General features: G+C 40.5%; 1 long non-coding RNA gene across 1 annotated transcript; it reads right to left on the bottom strand.

The window, feature by feature from the left end:
• Nucleotides 1-9,647: 9,647 nt before the first annotated feature.
• LOC130184466 (uncharacterized) lies at nt 9,648-12,744 on the bottom strand. Its single transcript, XR_008830011.1, has 3 exons — nt 12,625-12,744; nt 11,739-12,208; nt 9,648-11,616 (listed from the first exon to the last, which is right to left on the bottom strand). It is a non-coding gene; the product is annotated as an uncharacterized LOC130184466 (long non-coding RNA).
• Nucleotides 12,745-19,612: the final 6,868 nt, after the last annotated feature.

Raw genomic sequence — 19,612 nt, 5'->3', positions numbered from 1 at the left:
CTTTAAAGCACTGTCGCATTTCTTGTAAAAAAAAAACAATATAAAATGAATAGTTTGGAAAATATATGTGAATTCACTTTCTTCCAGAGAGTTAGATGAGAAGGCTGATGACACTCTGGGCACTGAATATGGAGCTTCAGGCGGCAGGAAGTTATTAGCTGGGATTGGCCTAAAGACTGATAACCTAAGACTGGGGTAGGGGGTGGGGGGGTGTCAGTGGGACACCGGTCACCTTAGCAGCCACCACAATCTTGCTCAGATTTTTTTTCTCATTAAAAACATTTCACTTTCTAAGGAAGTACAAATGTTGCTGTCCCTTCTTACAGACCACCTCATAATTTGCATTTGTGATGTCAATCATCTAACTCTTGCCAAGAAAGCAAATCAGTGCCCCAGCAGTTACTCATCATCACATTGTGCGGCGGAACAGCCCACTCTAACCTGAGTCCTTAAAAACATAGCTGAAGTGATTTTTAAAGGCACACCCCTGTGAAATAGCATTTACAGTCCTCTGTTCACCCCGACCTCCATCCCCCTCACCCAATCCCCATCCCCAAGCAGGAAGATGTCACAGAGGAACAGGAAGGAAAAGGCCTGGATGCTAGACCCTGCCAAGGCCCTCCCTGTGAGCCCTGGGTCAGTGCCAGTTTTGACATCAGTCGGGATGGGATGGCCCATTGAGCTCAGCTGATGCTTATTTTAATCCCTGGGTAGGAATGCATTGCTGAACAAAACTCTGAAACTGAGTCAATCAGCAACTTTACACTGAATTCACTGAGTGTGTTTGTTCCACAGGTAACTTTAAACATAAAAAAACTATTAAAATGATAGATATTCACCTCTCCATTATGTAGCATGTAAAAAACATATAAATAGATACAGACAGCAGGTTTGTAAGTAAGTCCCTGAAAAAGGTCTATTTACCTCTGTAGCATTTAAGGTTATTCACCGGACTTAAACAGCTCATTTCAATAAAAACTGGAAAAATTGAGACGTTTTGAAACTTTCACTACCACAGCCTGAAAAATATATGCATTAGTACCAGCCGTCAAATAGTCTTCTTAGTCAACTATTTGCAATTAAAGAAAATGTGAGATGTATGAGATATTACACTGATAGGAATCTGAAAATTACATTAATTACACATTAATTGAAATGGCTGAATCACTTTATTACACTCACAGTCTGTAACTTCTGCCTCTAGGAGTCTCTCAATCAAAACATTAACAAAAGATGTCTTTGGGTGATGTCATGAAATGGCATGGGATCATGGGAGTTATTGTCTTCATCACCATTACCATAAGCTCCTCTTGGTTTGGATTCCTTCAGTGTCAGTGGTTCAGGAAATCAAACAGACCCAGTGACTCTAAATATTAAAAACACTGAATGAAGCAGTTTGACATTTGAAGTCAGTGTTTGAGCGACGCTGTACGGAGGACAGAGACTCAGGAAAGAGCTGGAGCTGAGGTTGATACTAACCTTTGTTCTGATTGTTTCTCTGATAACTTATGAAGCAGACGTTCAGCAGGTTTTTACCAGCAGCTGGATTCTCCACAGAGGTGTCCTCCTCTCCATAACAAACACACCAGGGGATTAAAACCAGTAGAAACACCCAGAAAGCAGTTTGACTTTAACAATCAGAGATTCACCAACGCTCTTCAGCGACATGGGATAGGATGTCACCATGTAAGAACACAGCACAACAACATAAAGAACATAGGTTTTGTTGTTTTTAGACATTTTAGGGCGGAAAAGTTACAGATGGTCTGGAGCAATGACCTCAGACTGGTTTGGTTTGTTGTTAAAGCTAGTGATATCCTTGTGCAGGACAGTAAAAAGTTCCATATGAAAGCCAAAGTCACCTGCGACATGTTCCAGATCTTCAGCCCCATCTGTAAAGCATTAATGGAGAATACCATGAGGCAAATAGAAAGGACTAAGATTGCAATACAGACCCTTATGGTCCTGTAGCTCAACTGTTTGTCTGGGCAGACACGCTCCATCCCCTCACTGCCTCTTATTCAACCTCAGAGTTCCCCAGCAGGCCAACCTGTCAGAGGAGATAATCACCATTGGACACGCACTGTGGGACAGCAGCCTTGGACAGGCTGCTTCTGATTTTTATGATTGTTTTCCACTGATGGGCGGAGCGGGAGAACAGGCAGCAATTCAGTCCTCTGCAGCAGCAAAAACAGGCAGTAACTGAGCTAGACACCGTAGTGTGTGTTTGTGGGTCTGTGTGTACTCCTTCCAATAGTCACAATCACAATTTTTCCAGTTTTAATTGAATTTTAAGCAGTTGGAGTCCAGTGAATGACCGGACATGAGTCTGATTGTGTAAATTTCATAGAAAACAAGCCTTTTTCAGGGATTAAGAAATTGGTTCATTTACATCTGTCCTGCAGCAGTGGAGGTAAATGGAGCCTTGAAAGTTAATGTAAAACAGTTCATACAGATACCTGTCTGTGCAAAGGCAGTGCTGGAATAAATTGTTACTACACCCTCTGATACATTATTGGGATAATACTGCGCAGCAGGAAGTAGCACTGTATATTGCTATCAGAATGGTGAGGGGGGAAAAAGGCAAGTAACAGAAGTAACTCTGAGCCTCCACTGCCCAGCACCATGGCCAACGTTTCACCTCACCTGTCCCAGCATTGAGTGTCCTGGACGGCACCTCATCTGCTGTAGAGATGGGAGTCATCTTGTCTGCTCCAGCTTCAGGGGTCCGAGCCAAAGACTTGCTTGTCGGCCATCACAGATGACAAGTAGAATTTTATAGTTGTCCCTTTCAGATTTGAGTTTTATTTTCTCCATGGCCTTTCAGACTCATGGCAATCACGTTTTAGCTGATTTATAGACTTTAGTAGTGCAACAGCAGGTTGGTATGAGAGGTGGCTAGATAATCACACTTAACATTGAAAGGTGTTGGTAAAGGTGATGGCATTGGTTAATGATTTTCATAAAAACACAGTAGTGATTTGAAATAGTGATATCTTCAATATGACCCTCTGACCTCATCAATCCTGACACTGAAATATCAGTCTAACAGAATGCGTGTGTGTGTGTGTGTGTGTGTGTGTGTGTGTGTGAGAGAGAGAGAGAGAGAAGCTTGACCTCCATCACATCACAAAAGCTTTCTAAATTGAGGCAGTGTGTTCCAGTGAAATAGTTTACATGTAAAAATCGGGGAACAGATCTTTAAAATTTTTGGCAACATGTTCAGTTGAACCCCATTTACACAATGCTGATTCTCAAGAAGAGCATTTCACCATAAATAAACTGCAAAGTTCACTTCCCTTCAGCCCTTATGTTTGCTGCAGAGTAATCACAGTCAGCCTGTGTTTGCTAATCTTGCATGGTAACTAGATTTCCCACGAGGATCCGTCTTGCCCGTGGCTGCAGCACAGTGGTTCCGACCAATCAGCAAACTACTGCCGAAAAACTACAAGCGACTGTTTTAGTTGTGCCTTTTTATGCACAAATTTTCCTCACAAACACGCATGCACACACACCCACACACACATTGTGACATATATTAAGGTGTGACACTGAATGGGAACAACTCCCCTGTAAGGAAGTCTGTAAAAAAAAAACCACATGAACAATAAATGTAACTGTTCACTGCGTGGAGGATCCTGTAACCGGGAGATGGATGGGGGAAAGAATACACGTCTAAAAACTTTGAACCAGTGTCAACACCTAGAGCAATTGTTTGGAGGATATCCTCAATCAAGGCCCAAAAAGCACAATGAATAGTCTCGCTGACAGAAACCCACTGCCCCCAACAACCTCCTTGAACTGCCGGCTGAGCGCCTGAGAGGAATGAATGTAGCTGCTCCTGCTCCAAGCACAACACCACAGTGACCTCTGAACTTTGTGTCTTATTGAACAATACCTACACACGACTCCTGCCATTTTTGACATGTCAGTCATCTGATAATGGCTTGTGAGATCAACCTTGCTCTGGTTCAGGCTGTACTGTACTGACACCCAAGACTGGATTAAATTGCTAAATGACCGAAGAGCAGAATTTGTTACCTCTATTTACAACCACCATTATCCTCCCACTGCGCTTTTTGTGTATGTACTCTGTCCCTCCCAAGTTCCCATCCAGTACAGTGTACACAACAGACTACACACGACAGCTACCTCACAAACCAACCAATCAGCCTGTCCTGGAGTAATACCTGACCCTGAATTGGTCAATTACTTGAACTTTTAATTAAAATTAAGAATATGCTCAATGTGTGCACAAATATGAACTAAAACAACGCAGGTCTTACAACTAGATTTTGACACAGGGAAGTCAAAATGTGAACATAATGAGTGGTTATAACTAGAATATGGCAACATTATTGTTCTTCTAAAACCCTACAGAACACAGACAAACGCTCGCTCAGGTGATTTCAGATGTTTAGGGTCACTTATTGTGAAAAATAAGAAGTTGATGTGAGTGTGTTTTTGTCCTTTTGGCATGTTCTATAAACATATTTATGCAATATAAGTTTAATTATATCCTGGGTGACAGGGGTGACTGCTTCAGTAACCTGAGGGCTCTGCCGTACACTACACAGCAGCTTTGACAATGCAGCATTGAGCTGATCATAAACAGTTTCACACCATCTTGCGTGTAATTGTACCATTCCTGTGTGGCATTTACCCTAATATATTCTCATGACATTAAAAAATGAGAGTATCAATGGGTTTTCATGCACCTTATATAGAAAATCTCTGTTTTTCTGCACGTCACTAACTGTAGCCGAGCATCTGTGTCTGGCAGGATGTGTGTTGAGATATTTCCTGTAGCCTTTGTGTTTACCTGCCTTTGTGTGCAACTGACTGATACTGTAAAACAACACAGCACTGAGACTGGTCATATGAAGCTCGAATTTAGAAACATGTTAGTTGAAAAAGTAATTTTTTGCAAATTGTATTCTGAAAAGTAGCTCATAACATGATGTTAAATGTTTGACTTGTTCAAATGAAAAATGATGCATACACCTTTTTTTGTGTTTCCCTTGAGTCTGACTGGAAAGTTCAACTAAATTTAAGAAATGATCTGATATCTGAAGAGCCTAAAGGAAAGAGCCAAACATCTGTTCTACCATCGTACAGGAATTTAGTGGAATCAAGTCATTTTTTCCACATTGACTTGATGTAAATATATGTTTGGTTCATTTCAACTTAATTCAACTTTATTTTCAGGCCACATCAGAACTTATAAACATAAACTGTTGTAACTTCTGCTCTTTTGACCTGAAATGATGGCAAAGCCTTTGGTCCCAGATGCTGGTGGTCTAGTGCGACATCTAGTGGCAGTGAATACCACATATATAACAGACATCCCAGAATGCACATAGATGGACTTGCTCCTTCATACCTGTCTGATCTGCTTAAACCTTATAGTCCATCTCGTGCTCTCCGTTCCCAGAATTTAGAGCTCCTGTCTGTTCCCAGAGTGAAAAAGATGTCTGCTGGCTGCAGAGCCTTTTCCTATCTGGCCCCTCTTCTCTGGAACAACCTCCCCGCTGACATCAGACTGCCTGACTCCATTCAGACTTTCAAATCTAAACTTAAAACCTATTTTTAAGCTTTAACTTTCAGTTAGCTTCTTATTCTTTTACAAACTCAGGCTTTGTATCTGTTGCCATCCTACCACTGGCGGTTGTCATGCCGACGAGATCACTGTTAACTTTCTGAATATCACTGCATCATTCGGTGGGGGCAGGCATACACAAATGACCAAATGAGCAGTTGACAGTAGATTTTATTTTCAAAACCTATTTATTGGCTGGCCAGTTGAAAATGGCTTTTATCTCTACCATTGAACTTTTACAATATAATTCTCAGCCATATACAATGTCAAGAAAAATAAATACCTTTGGTTTGTGAAAAATAAATGTTACTTCAACTCTAACCCGTTGAAAATGTAAAAAGTAAAAAATAAATAAAATAATAACATTAAATAAATAAAAATAATACATATATATATACAGTCCCTGACAAAAGTCTTGCCGCTTGGCTACAAGTTGACCTTAAGTGCCCCTCAAATATATTTGTAATCAATTTTTTTTTTTACAAGAAATGGCTAATTTCAATCCCAACAGCTTTTGAAATAATGTTTTGGTGCAAAACAAAACTGCTGAAAAGCATTCTAACGTTTGCAGCTTGGTAAAGCCCACTGAGTGAGTTTTTGCAAAGACAAAAGTCTTGTCGCCTTGACATATGATGCACCCAATCCTAGATTACAGCCTCACCTGTGATCAATAATTGATCAATCAATTAGTGGGTGTGTATAAAAAGAACCCCAGCACACCAGACCTTCACATCAACTGAGACTTGACCTCTGACAACATGCCTAAGATTCACCCTGAGACCAAAGCGTTGATTATCAAGAGGCTGAAGACCAGACCCACTGCTGAGGTGGCTGACACCTTCAATGTGTCTCAGCATCAAGCACAAAGAATAAGAAAAAGATTTGAAGAGACTGGAGATGTTTTTGACAAGCCCAGGTCCGGCATACCCAGCAAGACAACTGCTCAGGAGGACCGTTTGTTGGGTCGAAAATCCAAGTCCAGCCCCTTTTCCACTGCAGCAGATTTCCACCAGGCCTGGTCACCTCAAGTCCCCGTGTCGACCAGGACAGTTTGTAGAATTCTGTCTCGAAATGGCCTCCATGGTCGAATCAGTGCCCAGAAACCAGCACTAAACAAAAGGCAATTAAAAAAACCTGTGGCATTTGCCAAGGCCCGCAGCCTGCTCAAAGGATGGACGCTGGAAAAGTGGCAGAAGTTTTCTCAGATGAATCTTCGGTTGAATTACATCACAGCCACCGCAAATGTTGCAGGAGACCTACTGGAGCCCACATGGATCCGAGATTCACCCAGAAAATAGTTAAGTTTGGTGGCGGAATCTCTACATCAAAGTTCCTCAAGGCGAAGGAGATCGAGGTGCTCCAGGTCTGGCCAGCCCAGTCACCAGACATCAACATCATTGAGCATGTCTGGGGTAGAATGAAAGAGGAAGCATGGAAGACGAAACCAAAGAATCTTGATGAACTCTGGGAGGCATGTAAGACTGCTTTCTTTGCTATTCCTGATGACTTCATCAATAAATTGTATGAATCAATTAATTCACTGATGTTATGCAACATATTTTTGTATTTGAAGTAAATTATTTGTTCAATTTTCACATTACTCTCTGTAGGCGACAAAACTTTTGTCTTGCCAAAATCTGACCTTTCTGTGTTCATTAAATGATCAATCTTTCTTCAGTGAAGCAAATTTATTTTAGTATATTAAACATAATTTGGGAGTCTTTGCAAATTCTCATTCGTCCAGGTCATTGTTATCTCTTTCTCAGATTAAATCGAAGGCAACTGGACTTGTATTTGTCTGTCAGACTAGTGCGGACTAGAGAGACCAATACATAAGAACTGATGAAGCCACTTGGATAAGAGGCGAAACGTCTTCCACAGACAAATACAAGTCCAGTTGCCTTCGATTTAATCTGAGAAAGAGATAATTTGTGAGGGTTTTAGCTTTCATATGATCCATTTCTAAAACCAATGGATTAATTAAAAGTCAGGTTATAAGCTGTTGTTTCTACAAAATGGATAAGTGACAAGACTTTTGTCAGGGACTGTAGAGTCAGTGGCAAAGTTTGCACCCAGGCTCAGGGCACTTAATTTTCCTTGAAGTTGACAGCCTGCCTCAATGAATGGCCGCTTCTCTCCTGCACCTTCACCCAGCTCTCCTTCACCTTCACCCAGCTGTCCTGCACCTTCACCCAGCTCTCCTGCACCTTCACCCAGCTCTCCTGCACCTTCACCCAGCTCTCCTGCTCCTTCACCCAGCTCTCCTTCACCTTCACCCAGCTCTCCTGCACCTTCACCCAGCTGTCCTGCACCTTCACCCAGCTCTCCTTCACCTTCACCCAGCCGTCCTGCACCTTCACCCAGCTCTCCTTCACCTTCACCCAGCTCTCCTGCACCTTCACCCAGCTCTCCTTCACCTTCACCCAGCTCTCCTGCACCTTCACCCAGCTCTCCTTCACCTTCACCCAGCTCTCCTGCACCTTCACCCAGCTCTCCTTCACCTTCACCCAGCTCTCCTGCACCTTCACCCAGCTCTCCTGCGCCTTCACCCAGCTCTCCTTCACCTTCACCCAGCTCTCCTGCACCTTCACCCAGCTCTCCTGCACCTTCACCCAGCTCTCCTTCACCTTCACCCAGCTCTCCTGCACCTTCACCCAGCTCTCCTGCTGCTCTGCTCTGCTCTCCTCCACTTTGTTTAACAACTCCTCCCTGTCTAATGTTACTTGTCTAATAAGATTACATTAAAAGTGTGAGTAACGTAACGCTAACAGCGTTATATAGTTTACACTCACATCACATCTGATTACAAGTGTGATCATCATTTACGAGTCAGTAAAAGGCTTATGATGCTACCTGACTAGCGTCTTCTTCATCTGTTGTCTTTCTCTTCTTAGAGAAGTATCTGAACAAGCTCATCTGAAAATGCAGTCAGCAGTTAATACATAATGACGTGTAGATATTAGCTTAATGCTATCAATTAGTTTACCCAAGATAGCGTCACTGAGTTGGCTAATAAGTCTACCTTTTCTCCGGTAATTCGCTGCCTTATTCCTCACGACTACACTTCTCTGACTCTCACCTGGTGCCTGACGTGACGTCACTTTCAAGGCCACGCTCTCGCGAGTAATTAACTCCAATAGGATCCCCCCAACCACCCCACTCCCTCCCTCCCCTCCCCCCGCTGTTGCGCTCATCATCACACAGACTGTGCGGTGCATTTGCGACAATGGAAAAAAAAAAAAGAAATTGGAAGGAGTGGCGGCTATGATTGCTGAATGAATGTAGAGGAAACACTGCAATAATAAGAGGAACTGAGGAAACGCTGTCATGAATCTCATAAATTTGCACTGAGGAAGCACTGAAGACTGGACAGCAAAGATAACGATAGAGTGATAAAGACAAAATAATATTAAGTATTAAAAGGAAAACATCCAGAATAGAATAAAAGGACATACCACTAAAACAGAAACAGCATTAACCATGATGAAGGTACAAGTTCTGCATGTGAAACAAAGAACTAACTTCAAACTGAGACAAGGAGAACATCAGAAAACAGCTATGTTGAAATAGATGTAATTAATTAATTTAATTCAGAGAACCACCAAATCATTAAATTAGAATTGAAAAAGACAAAGCTTTACACAACATACAGTTTTAATTAAGCTGAAATAGATTTGGAAAGGTTACAAAGGTCAATTTAACATTTGGTGGTGTTAGAAAAACATACGGTATCTTTAGACTTTAACATTTTAAGGCAGCCTTCTCACTCATATTGTTAAGATGAAATAACAGGCTGAGGGGTAGGGCTGCTGCTGCTTTGTTGAAAAGGTGAGTGGTCCTCTCCTTAATCCATCCTCTAACAGCAGCAAAGTCACTATCCTACCAGTACCACACCAATGAGCATGACATGACGAAGTCCATGGACCTTAACTGCTGACCAGAAAATGATGACAACGACAAAGATGTGCAACTAAGCTACTCCCTGACACTGTTATATAAGCTGGTCTTTCTCACCCGAGATGGTCAAATGACAAACCTGCCTGACCAGTGTAGGCCGTCAGACAAGACAGACAGGATGTGCAGTCTGCCGCTCTTTATCTGGCTTTTTAGTTGAAGACACTTTACTTGCTCCATTTAGTTCAAAAATAAAGTTACACTGTGTCAGTTCAAAGAGAAATAGGATTTGAAGTCTGTTTAAAGCCCCAGTTGCTGAAGTCAGGGCTTAGTCAGCCTGAGAAACTGCTTGAACCACAACGCAATTTTAAGACCTAGGATTGTGGGAAACTGAGTCCATGTGGAGGCACGTGTTGCCTCACTGTTCTTTCTGCTTCTGTACGACTGCATCACATCTACAGGCTCTGCTTAGAGCAGTGGTTCCCAACCTGTGGGCCAGGGCCCACTGGTGCGCCGTGAAGATATTGCAAGTGGGCCGACAAATCATTTGCAAAACAGTACAATTTTGTTGAAAAGATGTAATTATAAAAGATATATTAAAAAAAAAAAAAAAAAATTATAAATCATGTTTCTGAATGTTTTGGAAATGTGTGAAAAACTTAGCAAATGATAGGAACTTTTATGTTATTGCCACCTTGTATACTGTCTCCTATCTCTTCCTGTCTGATTCAATCCTGAATGTTGGATCATTACTAAAACAAAAGCCCAGTGAGAAGGCATGATTTGGCCTCCATACTGTTATGGGGTCAGATGTGGGCCGCCAACATTCATTAAATATTCAAGTGGGCCATGAGTTGGATAACCACTGGTTTCATTGATGCACCAGTGCTACAGTATGTGCAACATGTCCGTCGAAAGTGAGCTAAAGGATTATTTTCCACTTTCTCTTTCATCTGTCACATAACCATCATATACAGAGTGAACACTCAGTGAATGAATCAGGAAATAGATCCAGAACGCAGTATTCTTAGTAAGAGCAAAAGTAGAATAAAAAGGGCAAAACGAATACATTTTATAGGCAGAGATCATATAAAGAGAAGCAATTAAGCTTTATTCCAGAGCTAAACTAAGAAATGAGAGAAATACAAAATAAAAAGAAATGAACAAATGCAGATAGCTGCTAAAACAATGCCACAAAAAAAACAAACAAATAAAAAAAAACAACATGTACTGAAACTGGTTATAGTTTTTGCATGGAGTTAATTAGTTTACAAAATGAGACAGAGCCATTAAGCATCACTGTTACAATTCTCTTTATAGTTCTTGTCTTGAGTAGGAATGTAGTTTGTTGTGGAAGAAGCTTTGAAAAGCATGTAAAGAGCTGAACTTCATTGTGAACCCGTGAAAGCTCAAAATGAAGCATCTCATGTGATGTGCCCTCTTCAACTTGTTTATTTACACAGTGTTCACAAGTATCAATCTCCACTCCCAAGTTATTCACATTATGCAGTCTGCCATATGAAGCAGCTGGAATTAGACAGGCTTGGGGAGCAGATGGCTGTTCTTTAGCTTTATCCACAATGTCTACTTTAAATGAATTATTTATGTACTAATAATGGTATGATCACATCAAAGCCTTCAGCGTTGTCCATTTTTGAAGTTCTGTCTATTTTCTTCTCTCAGTGTTATTTAATTTCTCTACATGGGATGATAACCAATAGCAGGGATCTTGATCACAACATGACCTCAGTCCTTTAATTGTCAACACAGAAGCTTCTGGATCTTGACGTTGCTCAACTTGAGTGTTTTTTAAGTTATTTTTGGGGATTTTTATTGGCCTTATCTGACAGCGACCGTAGAGACAGACTGGAAATACAGACAGACAGAGACAGAGACAGAGAGACAGAGAAAGAGAAAGAGAAAGAGAAAAAATAGGTGAGTGACATGTGGTCAGCCAGGAGTTGAACTGGGGTCCTGCTGCTCATGGCTTTTTACACACACGTTGCATGCGTCCTCATCGGTCCGCTGTTAGGTTGCTCTTGCTTTTCCTTTTTGCAGCACTTGCTTAATGTTAAAAATAATCCTATTACAGCGGCCAATAAGAGAAGCCACATTCCAGCTTCCTAAACCACAGGAGAATAAAAGTGACATGAAACAGTGTTAACCAAACATTTAGTAGAAAGTTGCAATTTTTCACAGAACTCACAAATGCAAACCAAACTAGAGACACCAGGTTGTTCCTTACCTGAGACCCAGAATACCATTTCTGGGTGTTGATTAACTCCTGCGATGAGTTGCGGTTGTCTGCTGTGCACACTTTCTGTCGAGAAGCATTGTCAATAACTACAAACCTGCCTGACTGTGATGACAATGCACAGGCAACGTACTGGCCATCAAAAAGCATCAGGATGATCCACACTATGGAGGAAACACAGCTGGAAGCCAGAGGTCCTATCCACTCTTTCCAAGACTTCTTACACTCACATCCCTGGATTTTTATCATCAGCACAAAGGCCAGTAGAGCAGGACCAATGAAAAATAAAACCACAAGTCGAACATTCTGTTTGGACTCACAAGGACATGCAAACTCCATCTCCAGTAACTTCTCCAAGCAAGCAAGGATGAAACCAAAAACCATATTTGAGGCAACAGGGCTCTTTTCAATTTCACTCTTCAGTTTAGAGATCCATGTCTTGTTCGCTGACATATTTAATTCTGCATAGATGAAAAATAGAGATGAAATCATGAAAATAAAGACTGTAGAGCTGCATCAACTAACATTTCAAGTGGTATTTTAAACATTTCACTCGCCCATGCTGTAAAGTTTTTAGCTGAATATTCAAATATTCATCCATGGGCTGGCATGAATGAAAATTGAAAATCTATAGAGAGAGTTCTGGTCAGATTATAATTGTGCTTGTATGAGAGTTCTCTAATTTAGTTTTTATAGACTGATCTGACCTGAGAAGAAACTCCTGAACAAAGAAAAAACATACAGCTACTCAGACAACCACCTTCATGAAGTCACTGTTTACTGTTGGGTATAATTTCATTACATTTGTTTACATTGTGGAATCAATCAGCCATAAATGTCTCTTAGTAGGACTGTAATGGTTCTAAGTTACACTTACCTTATGTAATTTTCACTCTCAAAAAATCCGTTGCAACTAAAAAGACTTCAGCTCGTCAGCGACGCTTTATCTCAGCTGCTCAGTTTAGTCTTGTGTGAAAGATTATGTACTTCCTGTTTTGTTGTGAGCAGCATAACTGTTTGTATGTGTCACGACCAGGCAAGGACTCAGGACACAGATGCAGGGTTCAAGACAGTTTTATTTATTTCTTCAGGGCGCCTCCAAGTGGAGAAATAAATAAGCTATCAACCTAACCCTCACTATATATGAGGCTATGAAAACTATCAAAATAATAATCACTCCACTAAGCAGGAAAACACAATGGATTATTAAACTATTATCTGTAAATAAAAACTCCCTAATTTTTCAAAATAAAACAGGAAATGACAGGACCAAACAAAACCAGGACAAGACAACCTCACCACGGTGTGACAGTATGACCACAACTTGCTAAAGCTTCCTCCCTTGCTTTGTCTGTTCTGCAGATGTTACACTGAATATGGACAACAAAGACATGAAGACAGGTTACACCTAGGTCTGCAGTCTTGGACTGTATCATATAAATAATTCTTTGCAATAAGGTGAACCTATGAAGAGTAGATTATGCAATATGTCAATAATACCTTTAGTTATCAATCACGTAGGTGCCTCGAGGGACTGTTTGCCTCCTCTACCCCTTTAAAACATCCCCAAACTGTTACTAAGTTAAGCACAGCTAAAAGTAAGATATATATTATATATTATAAGCTATTTATTGTAACAAAAATAACAACAATATATTTATTGTAACAGGAGTAACTGGGTAAAGTTGGCGGCTGGAGGGGGCTTGCAGCTGACCGAGCGCAGGGTGAAGCAGGGATGAAGGCAGTGGAGACTGGCTGAGGGGGGATGCAGGGGTGGTATGGACACTGGAGACTGGGTGGAGGCTGGTGCTGGAATCCTGGATACAGAGCAAGAGATGTTAGAAATGACTCAGAAACTACTAGGAACGCTGGAGATCTTCTTTAAAGAAGCGGCCGAGAGCGTTTCCAACAGAGGAGACTGAACAATCTGGCAATGAATGGAGAGTCAGCCTTGGCATTTGAATGGGGGTCTTGATGAGGCGATGAGTGATGAACTTTATGACTCCTCATTTTTCTGACTAAGAGTAATTCACAAAGACACTTAGCTCTAAAAGTAGCACCTGAGTCTGGGAGAAGTTAGAAGCAGTGGAGAGGACTCCTAACCCACTACGACCAAATCATAGAGAATCTTAAAGGGCTGCTGTCATTCCACATCACAGTTTTTTGGGCAATGTACAGGCCATTAATTATATAGTAATTTTGTAGTAATGCGAAGGAATTTCCAAGAAATAACAGTCAAGTAAAATCAGTATAGTGACAAATTGTAGTAGTTTAATTACTTGGAATTACAATAAATTGCTCCTGTTGAAACTACCTGTATATTTAAAGAAACTACATACACAACTCCATGTTACAGGCAGTGGTAAGGTCATGGGTTAACTACAGTGATATTTCCAGCAGTCGCCACATTTACCATTAACTCTTGGTGAACATCTGTTGCATTGCCTATCACTCCTCTTATTATTGGAAAGTCAGACTGCAGAAATTACTAACCCTAACCCTAACCCTTGGCTTGTGAAGGAAACTGACAATGTTGACATGGTGACGGTTGAAACATGAGACTTGGTAACAGCCTGCCTTCACAATGCAATAAGGAATATTCATGCACAGAAACAACCCTCATGTCTTACCCTGTATGCGGGTTATACAACTTACTATAACAATTATTTCCCATATAATTATAGACCAACCATATTTATGGTGCTTCAATTTTACCCTGTAATTACCCAATATCTTACAGTAACTCCCAGTAATTATATTACTGGGACTTATCATTGTACTGATTTGAAAACTTCTTCACATTACCACATAATTACGACATAATTATGTGCTTAATTATGTCGTACTATTATGCCACCACAAAGTCATGTTAATTAATTATGCTGCATTCTGATTTACTCAGCTGACCTGAGACTGCGTAATAATACCGTGCACTCCGTAGGTGCGCTCGTGCGTAGGAATACACAATCCTTTTTTTTTATTGTACTAGTAGTATTAGTAAATAGTAAATACTATTTACTTTGTGAATGTTTGATTAAAGCTTAAAATAATATTTGTTCTTTAAAGTTTTGTTTTCTAAACACCCAACCTCTTTAACTATTTTGGCATCGAAATAGGGAATTGATAAGAAGCGGTATCGATAGCAGAATTGGGATCAGAATCAATACAATTCAAATGACACCCAACCCTAATCCTCTGGGAACCAAAATAGTCGGAACAAAATTTCGAGGCAATCCATCCAATAGATGTTTGGTTATTTAGATATTTCCATCTGGACCAAAGTTGAGGACTGACTGACATTGCCAGCTTATAACTGGAGACCTGACCGTCTAATAACATGTGACTGTATAATGGCCAATCGTCTTTTTCATGGTAAGGAAGGTATTTTTCGCAGGCTCACCTGGTAGAGTGTGTACCATCAGTCCTACCTGCAGGAGCCACGAGTTTGGATCGGACTTGCGGCCCTTTGCTGCATCTCATCCCCTCTCTCTCTCTCCCTGACTTTCCTGTCTCTCTCTTACTGTGACTGTCAATAAAAAAAAAAAAAAAAAAAAGCCAAAAAAAGGAAGGTGTTTTTCTCCTCTTTTAGGCTTTTGGCCTAACTTTAGAAAAGGAAAAATATGATTTAAATATCAGGAATGTACCATGTACTGTATGTAGCTGTTTGCGATTAATCCATTATTTTCCTATCCTACCTTCAGCCCCAAAATTAATGTAAATGATAGAAATTATTTTCCATTTAACATATCAAATGTTTGTAAGCCGCTTTTTGCAATAAGCTCGGCAAGAAATGGCTTCTGAGCTACCACACTTGTACTGACTTTTAAACATTGTGTTGTTCATTGTTAACTGTATTATAATAGGCTACATATTCCAAAAATAGTAAATGGCTTGTGCTTCATTGATTTATTGATTATTTGTAGTGGCCTTCATTTTTTATGTCAGTAGTACATTTTTTCATGTATCATTTGTAAATCTGGAATAAATCCCAGTTCTACTGTCTGTTTGATCTTGACAATGAAAAATACCTAAAATACATTTATTATTTTTATCGGTTTTCTCTAGTATATTATATATGATGATCTGAGTTATGTCAAACAATAACAGGACATGAAGATGATTTTGTATTTTGAAATGGTTTCACAAAGATGATCTAGAGATATTAAGCAAAGTGATGCTGAAGTATGTGAAGAGACGATTATGTTAAACAAACCATTCAGTAATCTTTCAATTTGCAAGCCGTTAGTTGGGTTTAGTTAGCTTTGCTTAGTATTTAGTTGTAGTTGGCGTCCATTTGTTTACCCCTTTGTGTGTTATTTGGTTTGGCCAAGCCACTATATATGTTCCCTCATATCTCATTGTGTTAGGTCAGTTTGTTCAGTTAACATGTTGTTTAATTGTTATCTTGAGTATAGTTATGTTTTGTTGACCTCTTTTAAGGGCCTTACTATTATTCTCTTGTTTTGTAATATTCAGACCTGGTTGCTATTCTTCAGGCTCATATGGGGCAGCAGGTGGCCCGAGAAGCAAAGCAGAATGAGGTAATTGCAAGGCAGAAACAGCATTGTAAAGCACTTCAACATCAGTTTCAGCTTTTGCAGTTAGACGTACAGGCCCAAACATCTACACTACCAGATCCCATGTCAGCAGTCTCTGATCCATCAGATTTGGAGGCCCCACAATCCACTATAGACCATCCTCGGGCCCAAGCTGAGCCCATTACCTTTCCTAGCAATCGAGCCATGGCCTCTGCAGGTCAGTGTCTCTCTACCATGAGCCCGATTGGAAAAATTAAAGGATAATGATAAAATTGAAAATTTTCTCATTACATTTGAATGCATTGCAATAGCATGCTGGTGGCTGAAATGGGTTGGGTGTTTCACTTAAAACCATTGTTAACTGGCAAAGCTAGAGGCACTTATGTACATATGGACATTGATGACTCCTTTGACTATGATAAGGTAAAGTCTGCCATTCTCTCAAAATATGACATTAACCCTGAGACCTACAGGCAACGGTTTTGCTCCCTAGAGGGAAAAACAAGCCAATTTGTTATCTCTGTGGACTAGAAGGCCTAACAAAGTCCATATGACCTACAAATTCACCTAAGATAACACAAATATACTTTGTGCCACGTCCTCATGAGCATGATCTTAAGAAGGACCAGTCTACTAAAATGACTCACATTGAAGTTAATGGAGCAACCCTCAAGGCCCTAATTGATTCTGGGAGTGATCAGACTCTTGTGCACAGGAAATTTGTATCACCCAATATTATCAGCACCAGAGACGACATCCCTTTAAATCAGTTGCTTTCTGTTTGGTCCAAGAGTATGCTTCCCTCTGCTGAAACAGGTGTATCAGTGACTTGATATTAGGAGCCTGAGGACCACGCTGTCTCATCCCCAAACTGATGGACTGACAGAGCGCTTGAATCAGACCTTGAAGCAGATGCTGTGGAAGTTTGTGAACAACAGTGGAACGGACTGGGATCAGTGGCTGCCATACCTCCTCTTTGCATACAGGTAAGTACCCCAAGCCTCCACTGGTGAGGGCATGAAGTACGAGGGCCTCTCTCACTGCTGAGAGAGATTTGGGAGGAAGACAAGGGAGGGGTGGATCTGTTAACAGTGTATACTATGTTGTCCAGATGAGGGAAAGATTGGAGAAAATGAGTGAGCTTGCCCAGTCACACATGGTGTAACCCAGTGGTCCTGGTGCCAAAGAGAAATGGTAGCACAAGGTTTTGCATTGACTTCAGGTACCTGAATTCAATTTCTCAGTTTGAGTCCTACCCAACACTGAGAACTGATGGCCTGTTGGAAGGCAAAATACTTAACTACTTTAGATCTGTCTGAGTTACTGACAGGTTCCACTCACTGAGCAGTCCAGAGGCTGACAGCCTTCAGGACACCATGGGATCTCTTCCAGTTCACGGTCCTGCCATTTGAGTTGCAGGGTGCTCCAGCGACCTTTCAGAGGCTTATGGACCAGGTACTTTGTGATTTTTCTGGTTTTGCTGCAGCATATTTGGATGACATTGTCATTTAGAGTACCCCTTTGGAGGAGCACCTGGAACATCTGCACTCTGTTCTGGACCGCCTCCACTCTGCCGGGCTGACTGTGAATCCATCGAAGTGCATCTTTGCTGCTGCTGAGACAGAGTACCTCGGTTATGTCATCAGAAATGGGTTGATAAGGCTGCAGGATAACCACATCCACGCCATCAAGGCATATCCTTTACCACAAACAAGGAGGAAGCTTCGATCCTCTCTAGGTACGGCTGGTATAAGCGCTTCATGCAATACTTTGCCAGTGCAGCTCTCACATTGGTGTCCCAATCAGATCCAGTGGACAGAGGAGGCCGTGGCAGCTTTTCAGGACATCCATAAATCACTGGGTAAGGAACCTGTTCTGTACAGTCCAAACTTTGATGAACATTTTACTCTTCAAACGGATGCTTCAGTAAGGCGTCTGGGGGCTGTGCTTCTCCAGGCACCAGGCAACCACCATCCAGTTGCTTACATCAGTCGGAAGCTGATCCTCAGAGAGGTTTGTTATTCAATGATGGAGAATGAGGCACTGGCTATTGAGTGGGCTCTCGACTCTCTCCGATACAATCTCCTGGGTAGAGAGTTCACCTTGGAGACGGATCACAAGGCACACCAGTGGATGGAAAGCATGACGGATACCAGTATAACTGTGGTAACGTGAAGAAATTTCCAAGAAATAACAGTCAAGTAAAAGAGGTATAATGGCAAGTTGCAGTGATATAATTGTTGGCTACTCGGAGTTACTGTAAAATATTGGGTAATTACAGAGGAAAACTGAAGCAGAATAAAAAGGCTTGGTTAGTCATTATATGGGAATTAATTGTTATAGTGGGCAGTATATCCCACATACAGGGTAATACAGGAGGGTCGTTTTTGTATAGGCTACTATTAATATGGAATTATTTAATTCATTGTTCCATTTATTATTTCATTCATTTTCCATGACTATTTTATTCATTCTTTCTTTCATTGTTTCATTAATAATTCACTATTTCCAAATATATAAATAATAAATTCATTATTGCATTGCAAAAAGGTTTGACTAATACTCATAGAGTATGAGGATGGAGAATGATGTCGGCCAAAGGGTTGACCACATGTATTTATCACACAGTAAAAAAACAAACAGCTGAATAGCTTATGTTTTAAAATGCAACATAAGAAAAACTCACAATGTGTTTATATCAGAGCAGATGTAATGAGTCTTAATCAATAAACTTTTCAAATCTTTTATCATATGGTCTGGAAAAAAGAAAATATTCGAGTTGTTAGTGTATTTATATATATATATATATATATAGATATATATATATATCTATATATATATATATATAAATATGTGTAGAGAGAGAGAGAGACATAGAGAGACTGAAAAAGTATAAAGAGAAATACAGTATTTCTTACTCTTGAACTAAGAGGAACGGTAAAAATAAAAACACTGAGAAATAAACGAATACATATTAAATGAAAACGGATTAGGTTCTGTTTACAAAAGTATGGCATTCTCAAAAATGCATCTGTGTGATAAGGTTTGTGTCAACATGGACGAATAATATTATTTATTTTTAATGAATTCTCAACTTTTTCTACTTATAGTATATGTCTTTCATCTTATTTCAATATTTCAACAACTAGTTTGAACCACAGTTGTTGTTTTTTTAAGTCCTTAAGAATTCCCCTTCACATTTCCATGACCCCATGACGTTTTCCACCAAGGTCAAGGAAACGTGGTTAGAAAGGAGATTATTTTGAATTTTCAGCCGCTGCCTTTTGCAATAGTTGTCCCTCCACGGCCCCCGTTTCAATACTCTGA

Source organism: Seriola aureovittata, chromosome 2 (assembly GCF_021018895.1).
Source record: "Seriola aureovittata isolate HTS-2021-v1 ecotype China chromosome 2, ASM2101889v1, whole genome shotgun sequence".
Lineage (NCBI taxonomy): Eukaryota > Metazoa > Chordata > Actinopteri > Carangiformes > Carangidae > Seriola > Seriola aureovittata.
The sequence above is the reverse complement of the archived record's forward strand: the minus strand, read 5'-3'. Positions and strand labels throughout refer to the sequence as shown.